This window comes from Suncus etruscus, chromosome 16 (assembly GCF_024139225.1).
Source record: "Suncus etruscus isolate mSunEtr1 chromosome 16, mSunEtr1.pri.cur, whole genome shotgun sequence".
NCBI lineage: Eukaryota > Metazoa > Chordata > Mammalia > Eulipotyphla > Soricidae > Suncus > Suncus etruscus.
Genome location: NC_064863.1, coordinates 36,015,189 through 36,025,838, shown reverse-complemented (window position 1 = coordinate 36,025,838; position 10,650 = coordinate 36,015,189).

Genomic DNA, 10,650 nt, shown 5'->3' with positions numbered 1-10,650 from the left:
AGTGGCTGGCCTGGGCTACTGGTGGAATTACCAGCTCACCTTCCCCAGCAATCCCTGCAAGGAGAATGGCAGTGCTGGTGAAAAATACCTGGTTCCTGGGCCCTTGCCTAGCCTGCTTTCTTCCAAACCTGCCTAGGGTCTAGCCCTGTGAGGGGCGACAGCACTTTACAAGCAAGGTCTGCCTTCTCCCAGCCTCTGGGCTGTGGGAGCTGTACACAAGTGGGAACTTACTTTCCCTTATTCCTTTGTCATACATTTCAGCAGTATGCTACCTCAGTTCCTTCTCGGTTGGACAGATACTGGAGGCAGTGCAAACCTGATTGTACCTGCCTGCCTGTTCCCACCTTCAGATGCACAGATAGTGGACTGGCTGTAAGAGGAGTAGACACTTGTGAAAGAGACTTTTTCTCCCACTCAGGACAGGGCTGTGGATGCCTGTTCCTATGAAGCACTGCCCCATCCCATCTATTCTGACCCACTTTGCACCAAGTCTCCCCACCCCACTCAAAAGAAGGGGCTGCTCCAATTGGCAAAAGACCCTTTACCACCCTTTGATGAGGGAAAGCACCCTAGGGGTTGATGCCAGTTACACTGGGGAGTCCACACCCCCCTTAAAGACTCCTCCACCCCTTTAGGATCAGTCAAAGAAAAGTTCTGCAGTCCCTGAATAAGGACAGAAAGGAAATAACAAGCATAAAAGGAATACTTCAAATGTGAAAGTTTGTAAGTAGTTTATAGTTCATGATGTTGTTGGGACAGAGACTGATTTCTACATTGAAAAAAACTTTTTAAAAATTCCCTTATTGTGCAAGCTTAGTGCTTCAAGTGTGTGGGAAATGGCTCGGGGAGATTGACCTTCAATTTAGGAAGGTTGTTGTGTTTTATGTTGTTTCAATAAAATGATTGGTAGATCCTACAAAAAAAAAAACCCACAGCCCCCCCCCAACAAAAGTATTACATTTGGCCAGAGATATGATCCAGTAGTAGTGTACAGTACATGCTTTTCATGTATGAGGTTATAAGTCTGATCTCCAGCACCCAAAGAAAAGAAGTACACACATGAATCAATCATATATAGGCCGGAAGCAATGGCAAAGTAGGTAAGGCGGTTTGCCTTAGCATGCAATTGACCTGGGTTCGATCTGTCATCTCATATAGTCCCTGAAGCTGCCAGAGTAATTTCTGAGCACAGAACCAGGAGTAACCCCTGAGCACTGCTGACTATGCCCTCCCCCCAAAATCAGTCATATTGGAGAAGGAAAATATGTGCAGCTCTTATAACACATATAGGCAACATGGCCTACATAACAGAATGTCAAGTATTTTCCAGCTTAGCAAAAGCTCTTCACAATTGGATAACAGATAGGAAATAGAACTGAAAACCGGGCAGGAGAAGGTTCTCCTGAGTGGTGAACATCATAAGGTGTGTTCACAGAAGCTTCATGTCTAAAAAGGCACACAGAGATTGCCATTTTTCAACCTTGGAGAAGAGGCAAGTGAGAAAATCTCCCCTTTCTTGGCACAGTTAGGATATTCACTTGTTAAGGCCATTAGTGAAAACTAAGAATGTTTATGAAAGCAATTTTTATCTTTTCTGAGATTAAAACTTAAAAAAAAAATGGGGTAGGATAGAGGTGGGAGGATTCCTATAGTGCTCAGGGGGGCTGGGGTTCACTCCCAGTGGTGACATTCTGCCCACCAGGCTGCAGTGTTCAGTGCTAGGGCTTGGCAAGGTGGAGTTGCCAGGCCCAGGGGTGCAAAAAACTTAAAGTTACATGCAAAAATAAATGTCTAAATTTAGATGCTTTCTTACACTTGAGGATGGGCAACCAACTAATATGTGATGCATCTCTGAAATCCTTTTTCTACACATTTCAAAAAAAAAAGAATGAATGGTGTGAATACCCAAATTATGCTGGTATTACAAAGAACTTCCTCCCATAAAATTGCTCTTCTAAGATGGCCGTTAGATGCTCAAAATGCACACTCATGTAATGCTCACAAATAATAAAGGTGGGATGTACATGTTCTCTGTGATTTCCTTCACAAATGTGATCAGTAGGGAAGTCTATCCACTAACTTGCAAGTGAAATGTTTTGTTTCTCAGTCTTAAAAAACAGAGGCAACCAATTTGTTCCAAAAATAAAATAGAAAACAATGTTATATAGAGGCTGAAGTAATAATTAGCCAGTGCTAATTATTAACCAATAATGCTATAATTAGCCAAGGCTAATGCTCTAAAAACTAACATTAGGAGACCAGAATAATAGTACATTGGATAGGGCACTCACCTTATATGCAGTTAACCCAGATTTCATCTCCTGAGCACTGGCAGGAGTGATTCCTGAGCACAGAGCCAGAGGTAAGCCTTGAACACTGCTGGGTGTCACCCAAAATCCAATATAAAAGGAAAAAAAAACCAAATAACAGAAACTTACATTATGTCATTAACATTAAAATGTCATGAGTATGTTCTTTAAAACCTTTAAAAACAACCAAAAATAAAATCAAATTATGGACCACCTCAAAGGACAATAGCACAGGAGTTTACATTCAGTCATCTGAGCTCATCAGGGAGGAATAGCCAGGGACTGTGAATGTGGTTCCCAAAACATGCAAAATTATCAACTTACGTGTCTTTCCACCTCCATAGTTTTTCATTACGTTAAGAATCACTAAATTATTTTCCAAAGTTACCACCAGGGGGCAGTTTGCTTATAATTAAAACATCTTGATTTTAAAATTTTTAAATTCTGAAAACTACCAGTCTTATACAGAGAATAGAATGATTTCATAAAACGGTCTCAAGGTGATCTGTGCATTTTAAATGTCAAAGGATTAAGATATATCGATAGTAATGAAGATATTATATAGTTATACCTGCAACAAAACCACTTTAAAGTGTTAATGAACTTAAAAACCCAATAAAAATTATAGTAAGTGTTGCAGATCCTTTGGCATTGCTGAACAAGAGTGCAAAGGGCTAGGCCTCACCCTTCCCTGTGGAAAGTCCAGGTTTGATCTATGCAGGGGTCTCAAACTCGCGGCCCTCCGTACAACATTTTGTGGCCCTGCCCTAGAGGAATCTTTCTTTGTTTTGTTTTGTTTTAGTTGTTTGGGTCACACCCCCCAATGTTCAAGGCTTATGACTGACTTTGCACTCAAGGATCACCCCGACTTTGCTCCTGCGGCCCCAGGTAAATTGAGTTTGAGACCCCTGACGGTATAGAATGGTTTCATGGTGCTTGTGGGAACAACCCTCAAGAACTAAGCAGGAGTTTCTGAGCAACACCAGGCATAGCCAAAACAAAACAAAAAAATAAAACAATGGGGGGCACAAAGTAGGTCTGACAGGTTCGTTATTAGGGCATATGTTTACTGCTCATTTTGAAATAATTTTAAATAATTCTAAATACACAAAATACATACAGATAAAGCAAAAACACTTTAAAAAGTCAAGATTAAATTATTTTCCCCTGAAACTTGTTCCAACATCTTTGCAAGAAAAGTTCTGAGTCTGGGCCTGAGAGATAGTCCAGTGGATAGGGTTGGATACAGCAGACCCAAATTCAATTCCAATAACATATATGGTTCCCCAAATTTTACCAGGACTGATTCCTGAGCAGAGGCAAGAGTAATATCTGTTCAAATGGAATACTATACTAGCCTAGGACCAACTTCGGTTCGATCCACTGGCGTCCCACATCGTCTTCCCAAACCAGGAGCGATTTCTGAGCGTAGAACCAAATGGAATACTATACTCAGCTATAAAAAGGTGATGACATCTGGCTGAAATAGATGAAGCTAGAAGGTATTATGAGAAGTGAAACAAGGTAAAAGATACCTTCAAAATCATGTGGAAAATAACTAAAATAATAATAAGCAACAATAATAAACCTGGATATAAGAAAAAGGGGGGAAGAAAGTGGGACAATAAGCAATAAGGGTCAATTTGTGGTATTGGATAAAAAGTAGTATGACTATCATTTTTTTTGAAATGTAAAGTTTTTTGCTATTTTTTTTTTATTTTGTCTGAAGTGGATTACAAATCCTTCACAGTATTTCAGGTGCATTCCCACCACCAATGTTGTCCTTCTACCCCTGTTTCTAGCATGCATCCCATATTGCCCCTCCTTTGCCCCCCGGGCTGCTAGTATAAGTGGTCCCTTCTGTGTCAGTTTGTTATAGATTGGATATTGATTCTGTTGTAGCTGGCTTTGGATTTGGTGTTTAAGTCTATCATTTTTAAGACAGTGGAAAAGCACTCTCTGAATTTACTAATTCATGGGGAGAGTGCTCCTCTATGTAGGAATATTTTTCATTTTCCTGAAAAATACTAGACTTTTCCCTTCCTTCCAATTACTGGTATGTTTGTTATAGAGGTTGAAAACCTTTTCCTTATCAAAGCATTATTCTTAGTCTAAAAGATTTGTGCTTTAAATATATAACCTTAAGAAAACAAAGTTTTTTTTTTAGAGACACAGCATTTAACAGATAGGAAATGTGAAATTTTTTGTTGTTTTTGGGCAGTGCTCAGGGATCACTTCTGGCAGGCTCAGGGATGCTGGGGATTGAATCTGGGCCTACTGCACACAAGGCAAGTACCCTATCCGCTGTGCTATTGCTCCGGCCCCGGAAATGTGAGTTTAAACCAAGGGTTATGGGAAAGTGAACAGAGCTTAGAAAAGGCAAGGTTGACCCTGGAGGAAGTGTGTGAGGGCTGGGTGATAATGTGAACATTCAATTTTTTTCTACTTTAATGTATGTTCCATACTCACCATAATAAAACTTAAAAAAACTCTGACAATCATCTGTCTGGCAATTCTCAAGGACTCAGATCACCACTTTCTTCATGAGTGTCTCTTCATTCAACCATTAAGGACCATGAGATGATGGCCTTTCCCTTCCCAAAACTCAAAAATGACTTTATAAACAGCTCCACATTCCCATATAGTAAAGGAAAAAGTAGTATGAATCAATTTCTATGTCTTTTAGATCATATACCATTAACCTTTAGGAAGTCAATCTTCTTGATACTTCTAAAATGTGTTGTCTACAATCTTCTTCTTATGTGGACTAATTCATTATTTATTACTATTTCTGTCTTCTGGCTAAGGACAAATTGTGGTATCTACTATCAGTATTTATCAAAATTGCATTTACACAACTAATTTCTATCATGTCATTTAGATGGTAATCTCTGAAGTGAAAAGGGATTTTTTAAAATAAAATTAATTTATCTGATAAATAATTGGATGGATAATTGATAAAATAAACTGATGGCCTTTTCCTGTTTTCCGCTTCTTTCACCATCACCTCCTCCCCACCGGGATCACCCCCACCCCACCCAACACACAAAGTTGGCTCCCTGGCCCCAAGCTGATGAACACTGGCACCCGGCAGTATCTTCGCTCTCCAAAACACCAGAGAGGAGGTCACCAGGGCCTCCAGCTGGTGGGCGCCTGGAAAGGGATTTTAAACTTGCACAACTGTAGAGTGTTTTGACTTTAGTGGTTAAAATTTAAAATTAAAATTTTGCCAAAGACCGTAGTGCCAAATCTACACCAAGAAGGGAAATACATTCCTCGATGCCATACTGTGCTGACTTTGGATACAATGAGAATTATTTCTCAGTAATAAAGCACCCAACAACCATTGAGCTACGTATTTCATCCAATTAAAAAAATACAGAAGCAAAGAAAAAAAATACAGAAGCAAGAAAACAAACAGCTGTGAGGTATAACAAATTCTTTTCTATTTTTTTTCCAGTCTCATCTTAGGCCACTTTTTTCTGTTACTGTTGTTTATACTAGGCTACAAGATTACACCATTTTTTATTAACTTGTGTTGTTAAGGACAACAGAAGTGTTCAAATTCACCTTATTCTAACAAGGCAATAAAGTAAAATGGAAAACTGAATGCATTTTGTAACGTAACATTTTAAAAATCTCCTTAAATTTAGATCTTATTACTCATTTTGATTTTTATATCAATAAAATCTTAGATATAACAATGCAGATGAATGAACAATGATTTAATTTGTATTGAAATAAATATTAAATATACAAAGCACATACAGAGGAAAAGGGTCACAATAAATTACAAGTGGAGACATTATTTTGCTCAATCACCAAAGAAAGCCCTTGACACTTCCAATTTCACACCATCAAATTTATCATTCTTGCTGATTTAAGCAGAACACAAAACAAATATGGATCTTAGGCCTTACTTTCACAGGTTCCAGCATAGATAATTTACTAGAGTGATCCAATTTGGAAATCAGTAGGGACCAGTAAATCGCTGCATAAAAGAAAGAGCGAATGAGGTCCTTTTTCCTTAGTGTCAGCAGGGGTATGATTATTATGTTTTATTAGATTTGTCTTGAAAGGACTTCACATTTTCTCAAATATTCAGGAGAAATAAATTTCCCCCTCTGAGCCTTACATTAGCATTTATGTGGCTTTGGTCCTGAATACTGGGGAATGATGAATTTTTCAATTTATTTTATAAATTTATACAGTCTGGAATTCTGGATAGTACTGGCCTGAAGAGTATAACTCCCCAACCTGTACAATATCAGATATTAAAAATGGATTAAAGAAAAGTTACTAAGAAATGCTGACATACTGTATATACAAATTTTTCAGTTCAATATATCCCATTATAAAGCACCAGAAGTAATGCATTTATAAATCAAGCAGATTTTTTATGACTTTCTACATTTGCAACCCTTTTACATTTGCTCCAAACTCTCTCTCCTCTATCTCTCTCTCTCTTCTCTCTCTCTCTCTCGCCCTCCCTCCCTCCCTCCCTCAACTCCCCCTCCTCTCGGAATGTTACTTGCACAAAATTCTGCCCATTTGGTCTTAACATACAAATCAGTATGAAAGCAAAAATTCATATAAAATGTTTTTTTTATTTTATTAATTACAAAAAAATGGAGGCCGGAGTTTGCCTTGCATGTGGCCGACCCAGGAGATTCCCAGCATCCCATATGATCCCTCGACCTGCCAGGTGCGATTTCTGAGTGCAGAACCAAGAGTAACCCTTGAGCGGCCCTGGGTGTGACCCTAAAACCAATCAATCAAACAATAAAGTTAAAAAAAAAAAAAGCCAAGGGTGTTGGAATCAAAATGTTTGTTATTTAAAAAAAAATAAAAGGTTAATGTAAAAAGTACCCCAGCTATGAAGGGAAAATGTCATTCTTGGAACCATCTATCTCCTGGAATATTAAGTGGATTGTGATATTCCAAAAGAAACTTATCCATCAATCTTTCTTTTCTTCCTGAACATTTTCTAAGAAAAAGGAATCTGCTTTTAATTAAACAATACTGTACTATGTCCTTTTGTCCACATTACCTCAAGCTCACTATAGGCCAGGCTTGCTACTAATGTCTCCTAAGAGGAGAAAATATAGAGGAGGGTTAATTCACTCAGAGGAAATTTTTCTTCTCTGAACCCACCTAAATATTCCTTTAAAAAACATCTTAGAGGGGCCGGGGCAGTGGCGCTAAAGGTAAGGTGCGCCTGCCTTGCCTGCGCTAGCCTTGGACAGACCGCGGTTCGATCACCTGGGTGTCCCATATGGTCCCCCCCAAGCTAGGAGCAACTTCTGAGCACATAGCCAGGAGTAACCCCTGAGCGTTACCGGGGTGTGGCCCAAAAACAAAAAAACAAAAACAAAAACAAAAAACTTAGAATTATTAATTCCAGGAGATTTCCCAAACTTTTAGGCAGCTCCATGATTCATATCATTAATATCAGATCCAGTAACTTTTACACTCAGATTATAAAGTGACTTCTCAGTAAAAAAGAGCCTGGAAATAACTCTTGGACTTAGAAATGCATGACACCAGTATATCTTATCTGTTGAGCATTACTACCACAGAGCCCCTGTGGTAATTCCCAATTCTAGAAATACTCCAGTAGAGGTGTTAAAAGAAACTAAGCTGTCTCTGCAACTTGTTGCTAAATGTATAAATCTGGGTACTATTCCTGACACTATAGCCCAAAATTTAAAGAGGTTGAAGCAAAACTGTACCTCAACTACCAATAGATGACCAAAAAAAAATTTTTAAGTGGCACTTTCCTATACACCCCCAAATTGAAAACTTTATCATAATTTATAAAGCTCATAACTGGTATGCTTGAGGGATATAGATACTTGCAATAAAAATAAAGAGCAAAGCTCAACATATCATGACCTTAATGATGCTACTCCCAATTGTGGCCTATCGCACACTGTTTACCAGGAAATCAGATGTTAAACAGGTTGCATCTTTTCAATTTTGGAACATTTCAATTATTTTAAAATGTATTCATGAGCAGTTAGATTTATGATATATCTGTTAGTCGGTACTCTTTCAAGTAGTAATACCCCACTCTGGGTTTTCACATATCATGTTGGAAGATTAAGTTCTGAGTCAGTCATAAAACTAAGCAGAATTCCTTTATGACAAATATCAAAACTAGTCTAAATTGGGGGTGGATAATAACACTCTCAGATCCGAAGAGGATCTGGGAGGGAGTTTCAGAAAATTGTATGAATCAGAATACACTTCTGAACATTAAATAAAGCTTTTATCACAATTCTTCCCAAATTAAATTTCATTCAGAAACAAAAAATGGCTCAAAGGGCTGGAATGCATGTTTTGCAAATAGGTCTGAGTTAGATTCCCAGCACTGAGTGTTCCCTGAAATACTGGGCCAGGAGTGGGAACACTTAGCACAGCTGGGTATGGCCCCAAAACAAAATATTTTAATGTTATTCTGATACTCAGATTAAAAAACAAAACAAAAACACCTCAATCTCTTGTTCTACTTGTTTTCATATATAAACATCTTCTATATCAGGATGAATACTATTCATGTCCTAAACCTAGAAAGTTAATCTACGTTCATTTATCTTGGAAGAAAAAATTTTGATAACTTTAACTTACTTTTATACCCTTTCAATATTTGCATGCCTTGACTTTCTCTACAGAAGGTTTCAAATATTTAAATTTAATTGTAAAAAAGTTTTCTTGCTTACTTCCAAAAGTATTAATGATGGTAAATTTTATTTCCAAAAAATAACCGTTAAGTATAATTTGTTAAAGAAATTTCTCTTTGGACTCACGTTAAATCAAAGTTTAACCCCATGAAGAACCAAGCATACAAAAAAAAAAAAAAACAACAAAAAAAAAACAAACACAGAATCCTTGTTAGAACAAAACAGATTTTAAATGAGGTTTCCATCTATCCAACAGGGTTTAATGTCTGTCTTAACATCATCACATTTAAAAGTGCCAGAGAACAATAGCACTTACTATAGCATTTCTAAAGAATTAAGATACTCTAGATGTAAAATCAACATTTTTTAACCTGTAAATGAAAAATAAGTTGAATTAAAAAAAAAAAGAAAATAAGTTGAATTATCAGCTACATTAATTTCTCCTCCTGCATTAATTTTATAATTTTATTTCCTAAATTTTAATATCTGACAACTGTGCATATTATGCTGTAATTTCAGATGTCAAAACAATTAGTGTATCATACATACTCATATCGCAAAATTTCTAACTATAAGTTCATGCAAACCAAACATTACGTAGCTCCAATTTTAAAATGTGTTTTTTTCATGAGTTGAAGAGTCCACCCTTTAAGAACTAACATGACTGTATCAGGAATGGACACCTGATTAAAAGTCTCAACTTTTAAAAAATGAGTGTTTAATATTATAGTAGCTTTATATTTCACTTAGGAAAATTTTTTTTGACCAATGGTAATTTCAAAATAAAGAGGAAAAAATTCGAGAAGAGGCATAATTACAAATCATTAAATGTACGAGGGCAATAATCATGAGACAAAACATACAGAGAGAAATTCTAAAATGTGAAAAAACTGGTGAAATTTGAGTGAAATTCTATGCTTTAGTTAATAGTTTTTTTCCAGAATTAGTTTCTCAAATTTGATAAATGCATTATAGTAATATTGAATTTAACACAGGAAAAGCTGAGTAAAGAGTAGACAAGAACACACAGAAAAACCTCTGTATTTTTTGCAGCTCTTTCACACATTTTAAAATTATCTCAAGATTAAAAAAAAGGAAACTAAAAACAAACCTAGTAACTGAAAAAATTTCAGCTGCCAAAATTTTCTTAAGAGTTCAACACTTACTTTTAAAAAATATCAATATAAATCAATAATATATGGTTTACTTAACATTTACAGTATTTTATTGCTCTAAAAAATTTAGTTCTTTTTTTTTTTTTTTTTTGGTTTTTGTTTTTGGGGCCACACCCGGTAATGCTCAGGGTTTACTCCTGGCTATGAGCTCAGAAGTTGCTCCCTGGCTTGGGGGGACCATATGGGACGCCGGGGGATCGACCGTGGTCCGTCCAAGGCTAGCGCAGGCAAGGCAGGCACCTTACCTCTTGCGCCACCACCCACCGCCCGGGCCCAAAAATTTAGTTCTTAAAATCATCAGATCATATATATATACTGAAAATAAGGCTAGTCACACACACACATCAACTGAATGGTGGTAAGAAGCTACTGGGCCTGGAGAGATGGCACAGCGGTGTTTGCCTTGAAAGCAGCCGATCCAGGACCAAAGGTGGTTGGTTTGAATCCCGGTGTCCCATATGGTCCCCCGTGCCTGCCAGGAGC